The following is an 18535-nucleotide window of genomic DNA, read 5'->3' as shown; positions in this document are numbered from 1 at the left end:
CCATGTATCGTGAGATTTTGAGTGCAAACCTCCTTCCATCAGCAAGGGCATTGAAGATGAAACGTGGCTGGGTCTTTCAACATGACAATGATCCAAAGCACACCGCCAGGGCAACGAAGGAGTGGCTTCGTAAGAAGCATTTCAAGGTCCTGGAGTGGCCTAGCCAGTCTCCAGATCTCAACCCTATAGAAAACCTTTGGAGGGAGTTGAAAGTCCGTGTGGCCAAGCGAAAAGCCAAAAACATCACTGCTCTAGAGGAGATCTGCATGGAGGAATGGGCCAACATACCAACAACAGTGTGTGCCAACCTTGTGAAGACTTACAGAAAACGTTTGACCTCTGTCATTGCCAACAAAGGATATATCACAAAGTATTGAGATGAAATTTTGTTTCTGACCAAATACTTATTTTCCTCCATAATATGCAAATAAAATGAAAAAAAAACAGACAATGTGATTTTCTGGATTTTTTTTTCTCAGTTTGTCTCCCAAAGTTGAGGTCTACCTATGATGTAAATTACAGATGCCTCTCATCTTTTTAAGTGGTGGAACTTGCACTATTGCTGACTGACTAAATACTTTTTTGCCCCACTGTATATGTCTCAGGAGGCAGGCTCAGACGGTGTCAGGCCCAGTATGGATTGCACGTGATTGCACAAAGGTTAGAAAGGGTACCGTATCCCCGGATAACATGTATGGATAGCGTACACATTCAAAATATATGTCTCAGGAGGCAGGCTCAGACGGTGTTAGGCCCAGTATGGATTGCACGTGATTGCACAAAGGTTAGAAAGGGTACCGTGTCCCCAGATAACATGTATGGATAGCGTACACATTCAAAATATATGTCTCAGGAGGCAGGCTCAGACGGTGTCAGGCACAGTATGGATTTGACGGCCCAGATTACACAGCGGAGGAGCAGGGAGAAGTAAAGATTGCAAATGCTGGGGCCCTGCCCAAGCAAGGGGGGCCCACTCGTGGGCGTCGGTACTGGCACTGGGCCCCTCATAGTACAGCGGTGTGTCTGACGGCGGGTGTGCACCACCACCGTCAGAGACACTTGATTGCACTATGAGGGACCCTGTGCCAGTGCCCGCGCCCAAGAGTCGGCCTACCCACCTGTCCAGGGCAACGGCACTCGCACGGTGTCGTGTGCTAGGTGGTGACCCCGGCCATGGGGGGGGAGGCAGCACAGTTAGGGAGTTTTAGAAAGTGGCATATGTTGATGTTGGACATTCAGCTGATGCAAAAGGCGAAATAGGTCAAGTCCCAGGAAGAGGTGGACCAAAGCAAGCCATTTTTCTGTCACCCTATGTGTCATCAGGGGAAGGTGGGACAAAATCCTTGGAAACCCATGCATGGTTCATTTTAATGAAGGTTAGATCATCCACATTTTGGGTTGACAGACGGGTCCTTTTTTCTGTCAGGATTGATCCAGCTGCACTGAAGACTCTTTCCGATAGCACACTTGCAGCTGGGCAAGCGAGCTCCTGTAAGGCATATTGTGCCAATTCAGGCCAGGTGTCCAGTTTAGCGGCCCAATAGTCAAAGGGGAATGACCTGTGTGGGAGAACATCGATATGGGAGGAAAAGTAGTTTGTAACCATGGTTGACAACTGCTGTCTCCTGTCACTTTCCATCGATGCAGTATTACCAGTTGTGTGAGCGGTATTTGAAAAATCAGTCCACAACATTGTCATGAAACCCCTGTCTCCAACGCCACTTCTGCTGTGTGCACCACGAACACCTCTGCCAAGCTGCCCCCGGCCCGTACGGCTCGTGTGAGAACCATCACCGCTGCTGTGTGCTGGGAATGCCTCAAGCAACCGATTTAATAGAGTTGCTTGTTTATTAGCCAATATTAGGTCAAGGTTCTCCTGTGGCATGATGTTTTGTAATTTGCCTTTATAGCGTGGATCCAGGATGCTGGCCAACCAGTAGTCGTCATCGTTCATCATTTTGGCAATGCGGGGGTCCCTTTTTAGGATCCGCAAGGCATAATCTGACATGTGGGCCAATGTTCCCGGTGTCAATGATGCACTGCGAGTGCTGGTTGGAGGAGCACTTTCTGGCAAATCCACATCCCTCCAGTCACGCACAAAGCCTGTACCAGACCTTGCCACGCCAACATTTTCACTTGCCCCACGAGATGCATCCTCCTCCCCTAAGTAATCATCCCCATCATCATCCTCCTCCTCCTCTTCTTCCTCCACCTCGTCCAGGAGAGGTCCCTGAGCAGACAATGGCTGAATGTCATCAAGGATTCCCTCCTCCTCTTCCTCCTCATCAACATTGGCTGCAGACGCCTGCTCCTTAAGGTGCGTCAAAGTTTGCATGAGCAGACGCATAAGTGGGATGCTCATGCTTAGGATGGCGTCGTCTGCGCTTACCAGCCGTGTGCATTCCTCAAAACACTGAAGGACTTTACAGAGGTCTTTCAGCTTCGACCACTGCACACCTGTCAACTCCATGTCTGCTCTCAAAGTGCCTGGCCGTGTATCCTCCCACAAATGCATTATGGCCTGCCTCTGCTCGCACAGCCGCTCCACCATGTGCAGGGTGGAGTTCCACCTTGTTGCAATGTCGATAATGAGGCGGTGGTTGGGAAGGAGGAGCAATCGCTGCAGCTTCTGCATACGAACGGAGTGTACAGGCGACCGGCGGATGTGCGCGCACAGTCTTCGCACCTTCTGGAGCAGGGCTGTTAACTCCGGATAATTTTTGAGGAAGCACTGCACCACCAGGTTCAAGGTGTGAGCCAAGCAAGGTATGTGGCTGAGTTTTGAAAGGGCTATGGCTGCCACAAAATTACGGCCGTTATCACTAACTACCTTGCCTGCCTCAAGATGTACACTGCCCAGCCATGACTCAGTTTGTCGCTTCAAGTACTCGGCCAGCACCTCGGCGGTTTGTCTGTCGCCCAAACACATCATCTGCAACACAGCCTGCTGACGCTTTCCACTAGCTGCTCGATAGGGGGACACATCGTGTGCAACAGTGGCAGCTGCAGATGGAGTGCTCGTACGACTGCGCTCTGTGGACGAGCTTTCGCTTCTGGAGGAGGAGGAGGAGGAGGAGGAGGGTGGAACGCCTACAGCCAACTGTTTCCTATACCGTGGGCTAGGCAGCACTGTCCCACCACCGCTGTCCCCTGTGGACCCTGCATCCACCACATTAACCCAGTGCGCAGTGATGGACACGTAACGGCCCTGGCCATGCCGACTGGACCATGCATCAGTTGTGAGGTGCACCTTTCCGCTCACTGACTGCTTGAGTGCATGGACAATGCGGTCTTTCACATGATGGTGGAGGGCTGGGATGGCTTTGCGAGAGAAGAAGTGGCGACTGGGTAGGTCATAGCGTGGTACTGCATAGGCCATGAGTTCGCGGAAAGCTGTGCTTTCCACCAACCGAAAGGGCATCATCTCAAACGAGATTAGTTTGGCAATGTGGGCGTTCAAACCCAGTGTACGCGGATGAGAGACTGAGTACTTTCTTGACCTACTCATAGTGTCTGGGAGGGTGAGCTGGACTTGAGAGCTGCATATGGTGGAAGTAGCGGTGGACAGGGCGAACTGAGAGAGGGTTGATGATGGTGATGGAGTTGGTGTTCTTTCTGATGGCCTAGAATCAGTCTTTCGTTGATATAACAGTGGGATTCCCCGACTGCTGTGGCCTTGCAACGACACCTCAACATTTGCTGCTGTGCTAACCGGTGGGCTTACAGTGGGGGAAACAATGTAGCGTTGATGACTACCTTCGTTGTGATCAGTTGCACATGTGGCACTTGAGGTTTGGTGTTGTGTCCACGCTTGCAAGTGCATGCTGGTTAAATGTCTAAGCATGCAACTGGTATTCAAATTTTTCAGATTTTTCCCTCGGCTAAAGGTCTTTGCGCACTTCTTACAGATAACCTTGGCCTGATCATGAGGATTTTGTTCAAAAAAGTGCCACACTGCACTCTTCCTACTTTGGCAGACATTTTGCGGCCTAGCACGCTGTGATCTTTTGACCCTCTGGACAAGCTGTCCAGCAACTCTTTTGATGTTTGGAACCTGTCTTTGGAGTGCTCCGGGCCTGCCAGATAACAGCTGTTGCGATGTCGATGTCTGCTGTGGATGCTCCTCATCTGAGCTATTGGAAGCAGCACCCTCTTCCCCCAATGGATGCCAATCTGGGTCAACAACTGGGTCATCCATCACCTCCTCTTCTATGTCATGTGCACCTTCCTCTGTGTCACCGTGTATGGTGGTATAGTGTGCGGGAAGGGGCACCTGAGTCTCATCAGGGTCAGAATCTGGCTCTGTACACTGCGAGGACAATGTAGTGCTCTGAGTGAATGTACCAGCAGAATCATCCATCAGCGGCTGTGCATCAGTGCACTCCATGTCAGATTCATCTTGGCCTGGGTAATTCACCATTTCACTTGATAATCCAGGCATGGTATGTGAAAACAGCTCCATGGAGTAATCAGTAGTATGGCCTGCGTCATCCTTCAATCTTGGTTGGGGTGAAGGACACAAGGAAAGGTGAACATGAACATGAGCCTCCAATGACGACTCAGTGCTTTTACTTTTTACAACTGAAGAAGAGGAGGCGATAGAGCTGGAGGCTGAGTCAGCAATGTAAGACAAAACTTTTTCCTGATGCTCTGGCTTTAAAAGCGGTTTGCCAACTCCTAGAAAACTAAGCGTTCGAGGCCTATGTAGCCAGACGATGACGCAGGCTCAACACCTCCTGCATTCGGTCCTATTTTGCTCTTGCCACTACCATCAGATCCACCACCAACACCATCATTACCAGCTGCCAACCCCCGCCCAATTCCACGGCCTCTTCCACCAGCCTTCCTCATTTTTGGTAGAAATGTAGACAAAATCCAACAAACTATATAGTATGTAAAACAAGGTACAAGGTGTCTATAGGACAGGGGAGATTTTGAATTTCTGCACACACTTTTGGACACTGGACACTTTTGGATTGTGTGAGGCCCACTGATATCTGAGCGCTATGTGACAGGCTCGATGGCACAGCTGTGACCTAAGTGACTAGAGAATAAGTGAGATTTTGAATCTCTGCACACACTTTTGGATTGTGTGAGGCCCACTGATATCTGAGCGCTATGTGACAGGCTCGATGGCACAGCTGTGACCTAAGTGACTAGAGGATAAGTGAGAGTTTGAATCTCTGCACACACTTTTGGACACTGGACACTTTTGGATTGTGTGAGGCCCAATGAATATCTGAGCGCTATGTGACAGGCTCGATGGCACAGCTGTGACCTAAGTGACTAGAGGATAAGTGAGAGTTTGAATCTCTGCACACACTTTTGGACACTGGACACTTTTGGATTGTGTGAGGCCCAATGAATATCTGAGCGCTATGTGGCAGGCTCGATGGCACAGCTGTGACCTAAGTGACTAGAGGATAAGTGAGAGTTTGAATCTCTGCACACACTTTTGGACACTGGACACTTTTGGATTGTGTGAGGCCCAATGAATATCTGAGCGCTATGTGACAGGCTCGATGGCACAGCTGTGACCTAAGTGACTAGAGGATAAGTGAGAGTTTGAATCTCTGCACACAGTTTTGGACACTGGACACTTTTGGATTGTGTGAGGCCCAATGAATATCTGAGCGCTATGTGACAGGCTCGATGGCACAGCTGTGACCTAAGTGACTAGAGGATAAGTGAGAGTTTGAATCTCTGCACACACTTTTGGACACTGGACACTTTTGGATTGTGTGAGGCCCAATGAATATCTGAGCGCTATGTGACAGGCTCGATGGCACAGCTGTGACCTAAGTGACTAGAGGATAAGTGAGAGTTTGAATTTCTGCACACACTTTTGGACACTGGACACTTTTGGATTGTGTGAGGCCCAATGAATATCTGAGCGCTATGTGACAGGCTCGATGGCACAGCTGTGACCTAAGTGACTAGAGGATAAGTGAGAGTTTGAATCTCTGCACACACTTTTGGACACTGGACACTTTTGGATTGTGTGAGGCCCAATGAATATCTGAGCGCTATGTGACAGGCTCGATGGCACAGCTGTGACCTAAGTGACTAGAGGATAAGTGAGAGTTTGAATCTCTGCACACACTTTTGGACACTGGACACTTTTGGATTGTGTGAGGCCCAATGAATATCTGAGCGCTATGTGACAGGCTCGATGGCACAGCTGTGACCTAAGTGACTAGAGGATAAGTGAGAGTTTGAATCTCTGCACACACTTTTGGACACTGGACACTTTTGGATTGTGTGAGGCCCAATGAATATCTGAGCGCTATGTGACAGGCTCGATGGCACAGCTGTGACCTAAGTGACTAGAGGATAAGTGAGAGTTTGAATCTCTGCACACACTTTTGGACACTGGACACTTTTGGATTGTGTGAGGCCCAATGAATATCTGAGCGCTATGTGACAGGCTCGATGGCACAGCTGTGACCTAAGTGACTAGAGGATAAGTGAGAGTTTGAATCTCTGCACACACTTTTGGACACTGGACACTTTTGGATTGTGTGAGGCCCAATGAATATCTGAGCGCTATGTGACAGGCTCGATGGCACAGCTGTGACCAAAGTGACTAGAGGATAAGTGAGAGTTTGAATCTCTGCACACACTTTTGGACACTGGACACTTTTGGATTGTGTGAGGCCCAATGAATATCTGAGCGCTATGTGACAGGCTCGATGGCACAGCTGTGACCTAAGTGACTAGAGGATAAGTGAGAGTTTGAATCTCTGCACACAGTTTTGGACACTGGACACTTTTGGATTGTGTGAGGCCCAATGAATATCTGCTGCTAGACAATGACGGACACAATAACACAGGTGGAAGCCAGACACCGGCGGGCAACCACTGACCTGGTGCTTGCAAGAGCGGACTCTGTTACCACGCGGAGTCCATACTAGCCGGCATATAACCATGCCCTGTTAAGCGTCACAGGACACGAGTGGGAGAAGTACACCGCACAGAGTGGGTGCTACGACTACCCTAGCGGTTGCCACTAACCAGCATAAAGACCATGCTGGAAAGCGCTAGTAACTGCCCACGGCGCCGGACGGATAGCCGCTGTGGTAACTGCGGAGTTGTGGTGTCTGCACTGTCTGACGCCCACTGGCGCTAATGGAACCTGAGCTAAATGCACTACGGCGCTAGGCAGTACTAATGCTAGCTGCTGGGACTAACTCTAAGACCCTAAATCATACATAACCGAGGAAGGGGGATCATAATGAGTCAGTCACAAGAATCATACATCCATCTCCAGACATACCACTAAAGCAAAAGACTCAATATCTATCATAGCGCATGGCGGGGCGGCCATGCAAACCTTTTATAGCCGCGTCCTTCCGGGACCTTCCTGATGGTCCAATCCAAGCTGGAGAAGGACCTGAACATGTGACCTCCAATCTCCAATTGGAGATTGTCCCACGGGCATGCTCAGTGGACCGAAAGGAGGACTTAGTCCCTGGAATCATTCCCTGCTGACCAGCATGCGTTGCTATAGCTGGACCAGAGGTGGCAGCAGCAGCCAAACCCACAGTGCTGGTGTGAGGAGAGCGCCAGGATCGACGCGTCTGCTGAGCAGGCTCCACTGTGGCTGGAGAGGAATGGGAGACCGCTGAAGGCAAAGCTTGAGATTCCTGCTGTGCAGCGCCAGGAACTTAACAGAAACATGTTGTGAAATTTTATTAAAAATATGAGAAATTGCTGCTAAACGTTTAACCCCGCTAACATCCTGACAAAATAAAATGATGTTTGAAAAATGATACAGATGTAAAGTAGACATATGGGAAATGTTATTTATAAATTATTTTGTACAGAATGACTAACTGGCTTAAGGATATAAAGATTGAAAGTTTGAAATGTGCGATTTTTTTTTCTCCCAAATTTTGCCAAATTTGTGATATTTTCACAAATAAATGCAAGTCATATCAAACAAGTTTTACCACAATCATGAAGCACAATATGTCACAAAAAATATTCTCCAAATCACTGGGTAACATTGAAGTGTTCCAGAGTTATTAGCCGATAAAGAGACACTGGTCAGATTTCTAAAATTTGGACTGGTCATTAAGGTCAAAATTAACTCCGTTACTAAGGCCCCGTTCACACATCCGTGTCTCCGATACGTGTGGTGACAGTTTTCACATGTACCAGAGACACGTACACATGAATCTGTGCACATGTCATTGTATTTCCACGGACCTTGTGTCCGTGGGCAAAACACGCTGACATGTCAGTTTTTTGCCATCATCACGGACAGCAAAACATCCCGCACATGGAGAGCACACATTGATGTCCTCCGTTTGCATGGACGGCCGCCGGGGAAGAAGCGCTACTGTAAGCGCTGTTCCCCAGCGGCAGGTGCTGAAGCCGGCTGTCATTCTCCCCTGCTCTGCCAGCGAGCAGAGGAGAATGATGAGCAGAGCACTATATTAAAGTCCAAACGACAGCAGGTGGGGGCTTTTAGGACTCTTACCCCCATCATCCGACACCTGCTGCCGCTAATAACAGTGACAGTAGGTGCGGATGATCGGGGTATTCCACAGGCCCCACCTGCTTTCATTTGGACTTTAATATAGTGCTCATCATTCTCCTCTGCTCGCTGGCAGAGCAGGGAAGAATGATGACAGCCGTCTTCAGCACCTGCCGCCGGGGAACAGTGCTTACTTTAGCGCTTCTTCCCCGGAGGCTGTCCGTGTGGTACTGATGCGGCACACAGGTGGCACACAGTTGCCACACGTGTGCCACACGTAGTACACACATGGACACACGGATATCTCCGATACTGGCTTTTCTGGTGTGAAAGAGGCCTAAGGAGTTAAAAAAAAGTGTGCCTGAGGCAGGCGTTAGGTTGTTTTCTTCATATTGCGGTTGCTGCATGTGACCAAAACCATGCCAACATGTGGTACCCACAGTCACCTTTGTTGATAAAATGTTTAGTGGTAGAATCATGTGCCCATCAGGGTCAGCCGCTGCCCGGCCTCAGAATCTGTTCCAATGTTACATTCCATTGTAGTAGGAACGGCTGAGGATTTTCTTGCAAATCTGAGAACAAACTTTTGGCTATGTTCACATGCAGCGTTTTTTTTGCTGCATTTTTTTTTATGCGAATGAAAAGCTGCTTATAACAGTACCAGCAAGCACTATGAGATTTCAGAAATCTCGTACACACTTGGCTTTTATTTTTTTAACTGAATTTGAACACAGCAGCGTTGTTAAAATCTAAAGCATGTTAATTCTTTGAGTAATTTTTTTCACCCATAGAAAGCAATGAGAAAGTGAAAAAGTGCTGCAATAAATAGTTTTTCTGCATTTTTTTGTGTTTTTTTTGGTGAATAAAACTAACTTACATGTACTGTAGGCTAAGCACACATGTAATCCGCAGATAAAATTTTCTGCCAAAAAGAGTGACATAAACACAGCAAAAAATGCAGCTTTGAATGTAGCATTTTTACTGCCAAAAGAGCAGGTTTTAGCTGCAGAAAACCCCCAGCAAAAGCGGACACTTTACAGCTGACATCAACCCCAAGCACCTCTGTTACCCTGATTGCCAACGTACCCGGGCATCGGGAAGAACGAAGGGCCAGAGTTGGAGCATCTCGTGTGATGCACCACTTCTGAGGTATCTGCTTGCTGGTACGTAGGCATGGAAGGGCCCAATAACCAGGGACCTTCTGTGAGGGACAAGGGAGACTCCATTTTGGACTATAGGTTCAGAACATCTCACTTCACCCCTGAAAGGTGCCCCCACCCTTGGAATTTCACAGGATCATTGTTTTTCTTTAATTAAACTCCAGGAACAAGCCCTTTTGAAGCTCTGTGACTAGCAATTAGCACAAGGGTGTGAGCTCTAGTGCAGCTACAGCCAAACTGGATTCCTTTGTCTAACTAAAGCACCACAGGTCACAGCAAGACTCTGAGGTATTGAATCTGGAAAATGACTTATAATAACAGAGTGTGATATCTCTGAGCCTAGCCGAGCACATTATCGGAACCGGCATTCCTTCCCCCCACACGCCCGTGCCTGACAGCCACCTGTAGACCCCTGTGTTATGGAGTTATGAAGCATAGCTACCCGGGATTACACACGGTAGGCATATTTGGTCTCCCTGCGCAAATAAAATCCAGCAGAATCCAGTGGCACCACTGCCGTTCTGTTATGATTGGGTCACCGAGGAGGAAAACAAAACCAAGCTAAGTCACAGAAAACCAGAGAGGTTGGTAACTACGCGGATATCAGACCCCTGATCCTAACCACACAACTAACAGCAGCCATGGAGCGTACCTACGATGATTCTAGACACCTCATCACAGCCAGAGGACTAAATAAGCCTAAAGCAAGAAAAGGGGAATTCTAAACTGCCCCAGAGCAGACCCCAAAGGAATAGACAGCCCCCACACATGTATTGACAGTGAAACAAGATGAAAGCACAAACACAGGTAGGAAAATAGGCTGAGCAAACGATGGGGCCCACACTAACTAGAAAGGACAGGAAAGGAAAGATACTGTCTGCAATCACGCCAAAAAACCCTGCAAAAAATGTCCAACACTTCTGATAGCAAAAAAACCCTGAAGTCACTAGGCTTCACCCATTATATAAGCACTCTGGCATATTCTGAGAACAGAGCAAAAAGAGGCCAATCTAATAAGGGACAAAAAGCAAACTGGCACATACAGTAACATAAGAGTGGAAAATCAGCACAGCCCCAGCCGGGGCTGGCTGACCACACAAAGACTGAATAGACAAAACCAAATCAAATGTGAACATTAGCAGAGAAAACTTAGATTGAGAAGACAGGAACTGAGCTGGAAACCAAGACCTCAGGAGGCAGGAAAAAATCACCAGCATGGGAATAGGGAGTCGGCTGTCTTAAATCCAGTCTGAGACTCCAGATGTCCAATCGTCGTCCTCATTATCAGGTGGCACGTCTTTGTTAATTAGATCAGCTTCATTACCTCCTGCCACCACCAGAGGGAGCCCGGAAAGAGAACTCACAACTCCTTTATCAGCACAAACACTTCCCTCACCAGAAACCAGAGGCAGAGCAGAAAATGAGTTCACAACACGTTCCATTCAGAGCTTTGGGTGGAAAGTTATGAGCTTCCACAGTTCTGGATAGAAAATCATACTCTCAGATATGGGAGGAGAGAGGCTGCATAAGGGGACAAAGTGTGGGAGGGAGCAGCCTAGGAGATAAGAGGCAACTCCTCATTTTGAGCTTAGTTTTCTACTTTTCCCTTACCCGACGCGGCCAGGAAAGCCTGTAACTACGATTTGGACCTGTGCTCCATCAGCACCTCCCTGTGGTTACATGCTACATTGCTACATAACACGGTAATTGCAACTTATCTATACCCTATCTTTGTACTACATTCTTGACTGTATACCTGTATATTGTTCTGTAAATATATGCCTGTATGTTATGAATGAGTCACCGTAGGAGGCAAAAACAGAAATACTAGCTAAGTCCATAAAGCCAGAGACGTTGGCAGCTATCGGATTGCAGACCCCTGAACCTAACAACAACAACTAGCAGTAGCCATGGGGGGTTCCTACGGTGCCCTAGACCCCTCGATCACAGCCGGAGAACTACATAGCCTAAAGACAGAAAGGGAAATCTAAACTGCCCCAGAGCAGACCCCAAATCAATAGGCAGCCCCCAACATATAATGACGGTGAAGCAGATGAAAAAACACTCACACAGATAGAAAGATAGGCTGAGCAAATGATGGGGCCCAAGCTAACTAAATAGGACAGAATAGAAAAGCTGCTGTCTGCAATCCGCCAAAACCCTCTCAAAAACAAGAGCCAACAGACTGATAGGGAAAAAAGCCCTGAAGACGCTAGGCTTCAAAAAGACTATATCCGTACTCAGGTATTATCTGAAGACAGAGCAAAAAGGAATTCAGCTCACCCACCAGGGAAAGGCAGAAATCCAGAAAAACAAGGCAAAACAAAACCAAAACACAAATGCAAAAAGTAGAGCAGAAAACTTAACTTTTGAGGAGCAGGAATCAGACTGGTCTCCAAGAATCCCTCAGAGTAATCACCCGCAAGGCAAAAGGGCGTCGGCTGCCTTATATCCAGTCAGCAATCCCAGTCACCCAGTCATCATCATTCTGCTCAGGTGCTTTGTAATCAGCCTCACTACCTTCCTTCACCAGAAGAGGGAGTTCATCAGACCTCAATGGTGAAGGGGAAAATGAACTCACAACAGTACCTCCCTCTTGAGGAGGGGTCACAGAACCCTCATCCACGCCACCAGGGCAATCAGGGTGAGCCCGATGAAAGGCACGCACCAATCTTTTGGCAGGAATATCAGAGGCAGAGACCCAGGAATTATCCTCCTGACCATAACCCTTCCACTTAGCCAAATACCGGAGTCTCCGTCTAGCCAGACGGGAATCCAGCATCTTCTCTACCTCATATTCCATGTTACCTTCAACTAATACAGGGTCCGGAGGTGCCACCCCAGGAACAACTGGTTCAACACTTATGAAACACATTATGAATTTTAAATGTGACAGGAAGAGCCAAACGAAAAGAGACCCGATTAATAATCTCCAAAATCTTGTAAGGTCCAATAAATCTAGGCTTAAACTTAGGAGAAGCCACCTTCATAGCAATATTTTTTGATGATAACCAAACCATATCACCAACCTTAAACTGGGGACCAATGGTCCTATGTCGGTTGGAAAACCGCTGGGCCTTTTCCTGGGAGAGAGATAACTTATCCACCACTTGGTCCCAGATCTGGTGCATTCTCTCCACCACAGTGTCAACACCTGGGCAGGCAGAAGGCTCCACCTGCCCTGAAGAAAATCGAGGATGAAACCCAAAGTTACAAAAAAAAGGTGACATCAAAGTGGCAGAACTAGCTCTATTATTTAAAGCAAATTCGGCGAAGGGCAAAAATGAAACCCAATCATCCTGATCAGCGGAAATAAAACATCTCAAATACGACTCCAAGGTCTGGTTTGTTCTCTCCATATGCCCATTGGTCTGAGGGTGAAAAGCAGAGGAGAAGGACAACTGAATTCCCAGCTTGGAACAGAAAGTCCTCCAAAATCTAGACACAAATTGAACTCCTCTGTCAGATACAATGTTCTCAGGAATCCCGTGCAAGCGAACCACCTGTTGCAAAAATAGGGGCACCAACTCAGAGGAAGATGGCAACTTAGGGAGTGGAACAAGATGAACCATCTTAGAGAACCTAACACAAATCACCCAAATAACAGTCATTCTCTGAGAGACAGGCATATCAGAGATGAAATCCATTGAAATATGGGTCCATGGCCTCCTGGGGACCGGCAAAGGCATCAACAACCCACTAGAGCGAGAACAAGGTTTAGACCGGGAGCAAGTCCCACAGGACTGCACAAAATTCCTGACATCACGAGACAAGGCGGGCCACCAAAAAGACCGACTCACCAGATCTCTAGTACCAAAAATACCTGGATGACCAGCCAATGCAGAGCAATGAACTTCAGACATCACTCTCTTCTTCCACTGGTCAGGAACATACAACTTTCCACTGGGACAACGCTCAGGTTTGTCCTCCTGGAACTCTTCCAGAGCACGTCTCAAACGGGGCGAGATTGGAAGAAAGAACTACCCCTTCGCCTAAGATGGTAGCAGGCTTGGTCACCACAGGAGAATCAGCAAAGAAGCTCCTAGAGAGGGCGTCTGCCTTGACATTCTTAGTGCCAGGAAGAAAAGAGACCACAAAATCAAAACGTGTAAAAAACAAGGCCCACCTAGCCTGTCTAGGGTTCAAGCGTTTGGCCGACTCTAGGTAAATCAAATTCTTGTGGTCAGTGAGGACCACGACTTGGTGTTTAGCTCCCTCCAACCAATGTCTCCACTCCTCAAACGCCCATTTCATGGCTAACAGTTCCCGATTCCCCACATCATAGTTACGTTCAGATGGAGAGAACGTTCGGGAAAAGAAAGCACAGGGATTCATTTTAGATGTTACAGGATCCTTTTGGGACAAAACAGCTCCTGCACCAATCTCAGAAGTGTCCACCTCTACCTGGAACGGGAGTGAGACATCAGGTTGCCGCAAAACCGGGGCAGAAGTGAATCTTCGCTTCAGCTTCTGAAAGGAAGAAACAGCCTCCGGAGACCAATTCAACACATCAGCACCCTTTTTAGTCAGATCAGTCAATGGCTTGGCAATACTAGAAAATTTTGCTATAAATCTCCGATAAAAATTAGCAAAACCCAAAAACTTCTGGAGGGCCTTCAAAGAAGTGGGCTGAACCCAATCATAAATGGCCTGTACCTTGGCCGGGTCCATTTCAATAGTTGACGGAGACAAAATAAATCCCAAAAATGAAATCCTCTGTACCCCAAAAAGGCATTTCGATCCTTTGACATACAGGGAATTCTCCCTCAAGATCCGGAACACAGTCCGAACATGTTCCACATGAGAATCCCAATCCTTGGAGAAGATCAAAATATCATCCAGATAGATAATCAAAAATTTATCCACAAAGTCTTGGAAAATGTTGTTCATGAAGCACTGGAAGACAGAAGGGGCATTAGTGAGCCCAAAAGGCATCACCAGGTACTCAAAATGTCCCTTCGGAGTATTAAACGCCATCTTCCATTCATCCCCATGCTTAATGTGGATAAGATAATACGCCCCCTGAGGTCAAGCTTGGTAAACCAGCAAGCACCTTTAACTCTGGAAAATAGATCCGAAATCAGGGGTAATGGATACTGATATTTAACAGTAATTTTGTTGAGGGCACGATAATCAATACAAGGCCTTAATGAACCATCCTTTTTGGCCACGAAAAAAAAACGGCACCTAAGGGTGAAGAGGATGGTCTAATATGACCCTTCTCCAACGCCTCCTTAATATAGGATCGCATAGCCTCGTGCTCGGGTACAGATAAATTGAAGAGCCGACCGTTAGGAAATTTACACCCCGGGCTCAGTTCAATTGCACAGTCATAACTCCTATGAGGAGGCAAAGACGCAGACTCATTCTCACTAAATACATCATAAAAGTCCGCCAAATAGTCAGGAACATCATGCGACTGAGGAGAGGTGGAAAAAAACGGAGCCTCAGTAAGGGCACACCGACAACCCCAGCTCACCACACAGATTTCCAATCCAAAACTGGATTATGAATTTGCAACCAGGGAAAACCCAGAACAATGGTATCATGCAAATTATGCAACACCAAAAATTTGCAATTTTCTTGATGGTCTGGGGCGACCCACATTACCACCTGGGTCCAAAACTGAGGTTTATTTTTCGCCAAAGGAGTAGCATCAATACCCCTCAAAGGGATAGGCGTCCGCAGAGGTGTCATCAGAAATCCACAACGTTTAGCAAAATCCAAGTTCATTAGGTTCAGGGCTGCTCCCGAATCCACAAAAGCCTTGGCGGAAAATGTGGACAGGGAGCAGATCAGAGTAATTGCCAGAAGAAACTTAGGTTGAACACCACCCACAGAAAACGTGTGTGCAAAAAGGTTCTCTCGTTTAGGACAGACAGAAATAATATGCGAGGCATCTCCACAAAAAAAACACAGCTTGTTACGCCTTCTGAACTCCTGACGTTGCTCCCTGGACAAAACTCTACCACATTGCATAGGTTCAGACACTTGTTCAACAGGTGGCAACACCTCTCGTGCAGTCCTGCGTTCACGTAAACGCCAATCAACCTGAATGGCTAATGACATAGAATCGTCAAGACCAGAGGGAACTGGAAATCCCACCATAGTATCTTTTACGGCTTCTGACAAACCCTTCCGAAAGAGAGCTGCCAAGGCATTATCATTCCAGGTAGTAAGGACCGCCCACTTTCGGAATTTTTGACAGTACAATTCTGCAGAATCTCAACCCTGGCTCAATGCCAACAGGGTCTTTTCAGCCTGATCAATAGCATTAGGTTCATCATACAACAACCCCAAGGCTTGAAAAAATGCGTTCACATTAGTCAGAATAGGATCATCTGGTTTCAAAGAAAACGCCCAATCCTGGGGATCGCCACGCAGCAAAGAGATGACAATTTTAACCTGCTGCACGGAGCTCCCTGACGAGTTAGGCTTCAAGGCAAAAAATAATTTACAATTATTTTTGAAATTCAAAAATTTAGACCGATCCCCAAAAAACACATCAGGAGTAGGGATCTTTGGTTCAGCAGCATGTGAATGAGCAAGGTAGGCGGAAATTCCCCGCACTTCCGCAGCGAGCTGCTCCACACGATCAGACAATTGCTTTATCTCCATTGAGAGAAAAAAAAATTCCCCCTACGGCCTCAGAGATATAGAGGAAAAAATTTACACACTTTTTTTTTTTTTTACAATTCTTTCCTGCTATTGAGTACCCTAGGATCTGCGGTATGGCGGGTGATTCTGTTATGAATGAGTCACCGTAGGAGGCAAAAACAGAAATACCAGCTAAGTCCAGAAAACCAGAGAAGTTGGCAGCTATCGGATTGCAGACCCCTGAACCTAACAACAACAACTAGCAGTAGCCGTGGGGGGTTCCTACAGTGCCCTAGACCATTCGATCACAGCCGGAGAACTACATAGCCTAAAGACAGAAAGGGAAATCTAAACTGCCCCAGAGCAGACCCCAAAGCAATAGGCAGCCCCAACATATAATGACGGTGAAGCAGATGAAAAAACACTCACACAGATAGAAAGATAGGCTGAGCAAATGATGGGGCCCAAGCTAACTAAATAGGACAGGATAGAAAAGCTGCTGTCTGCAATCCGCCAAAAACCCTATCAAAACAAGAGCCAACAGACTGATAGGGAAAAAAGCCCTGAAGACGCTAGGCTTCAAAAAGACTATATCAGTACTCAGGTATTATCTGAAGACAGAGCAAAAAGGAATTCAGCTCACCCAGCAGGGAAAGGCAGAAATCCAGAAAAACAAGGCAAAACAACACCAAAACACAAATGCAAAAAGTAGAGCAGAAAACTTAGCTTTTGAGGAGCAGGAATCAGACTGGTCTCCAAGAATCCCTCAGAGTAATCACCCACAAGGCAGAAGGGCGTCGGCTGCCTTATATCCAGTCAGCAATCCCAGTCACCCTGTCATCATCATTCTGCTCAGGTGCTTTGTAATTAGCCTCACTACCTTCCTTCACCAGAAGAGGGAGTTCATCAGACCTCAATGGTGAAGGGGAAAATGAACTCACAACACCTGTATATTTCTAGTGCACCTTTGGCGATTGAATATAAAATTAATCTTGGGCTGCTCTTTTATCTCGATACATGAATCCCCATGTCCGCACGCTCTGTTGGTTATTATACACTACCCGGGTTGGTTTCTGACCTGATATAAGCCGACTGACGGACGGGGCTTTTTCAAACGAGGAACTGGTGGCAGCAGACTGTACTGTTTTAGTGAGGAACTCTGGCAGTGACGGTGGGAAGCCTGGACTGGTGATATATATCCCCCCTCACTGGGAGCACGTCAATAACTTATACCTGTAAGGGAAGCCTTTCCGTCGACTATTTGCCCTCGGTGCAGTTCCCTGACTGATCTGGGGCAAGTGGTGGCGCCAGAGAGCTGATCCCTGCTGGGACCTTCTCTCCCCTCCCAGGAGGTGAGCAAAGCTGACACTCCCTTCTCCTGTGCGATCCGTCACATCTTCCCAGACTGATAAAATCTGCCCGCAGCTGTCTGCTTTACCTTGGTTGGTTACCAAAAAAATGTGAGTGACACTACTTCGTTTTTTCACTTAATTATTTATTAGGTTAATACATTAGGTTCCACACACAATGCACTTATTATCTATCTCTATCTTTACACGTCTTTAATAAACATCTGTAATTTCTATTCTGCATTCTATTCTGGTACATGTCACATGTAGACAGACAGAAAACCACATGGATAGTAAAAACGGACTGTCCCATGCAGGGTCGGACTGGGGTGTCTGGGGCCCACCAGGGTAATGGACTCTAGGGGCCTACCCTACAGTTATATGCAAATATCTGTCAGTCGTTATCCCCATTATAGTGGAGCATCGGATGTAAAACACAGGCGGCTCCTGCACATCTACTGTGCGCCCCCATAACTGGGATGTATAATTACAGTAGCTTACATTAATGGGGTTCTTTGGTTAAAACAAGTTATCACCGATCCATGGGCTCCACAGGATAGGTGGTCACTTAGGTTAAGCCATTAGAAACTGCACCGATTGGAAGAATGAGGAAGTTTTATCCCTGATAGGACACTTATCCCCAATTTAAAATGGAGCGGCAGGTGGGATATCTGACCGATGTTCCATTCATTCTCTTTGGGGCTTCTATAAAAAAACAAGTGCAGCCACTGAGGGAATGAATGGATCAGTGATCAAGTCAGACATGCCACTCCAGTCTAATGGGGATAAAAGCTCCACATTCTGCTAATTGGGTCAACATAGTCCGCCATACAATATTATGGGCAACCACATAGTCCATCATACAATATTATGGGCAACCACATAGTCCGCCATACAGTATTATGGGCAGCCACATAGTCCGCCACACAGTATTATGGGCACCACAT

Source organism: Dendrobates tinctorius, unplaced genomic scaffold (genome assembly GCF_039654945.1).
Source record: "Dendrobates tinctorius isolate UK_male_01 unplaced genomic scaffold, ASM3965494v1 ptg000062l, whole genome shotgun sequence".
Lineage (NCBI taxonomy): Eukaryota > Metazoa > Chordata > Amphibia > Anura > Dendrobatidae > Dendrobates > Dendrobates tinctorius.
Note: the sequence above shows the minus strand (reverse complement) of the source record.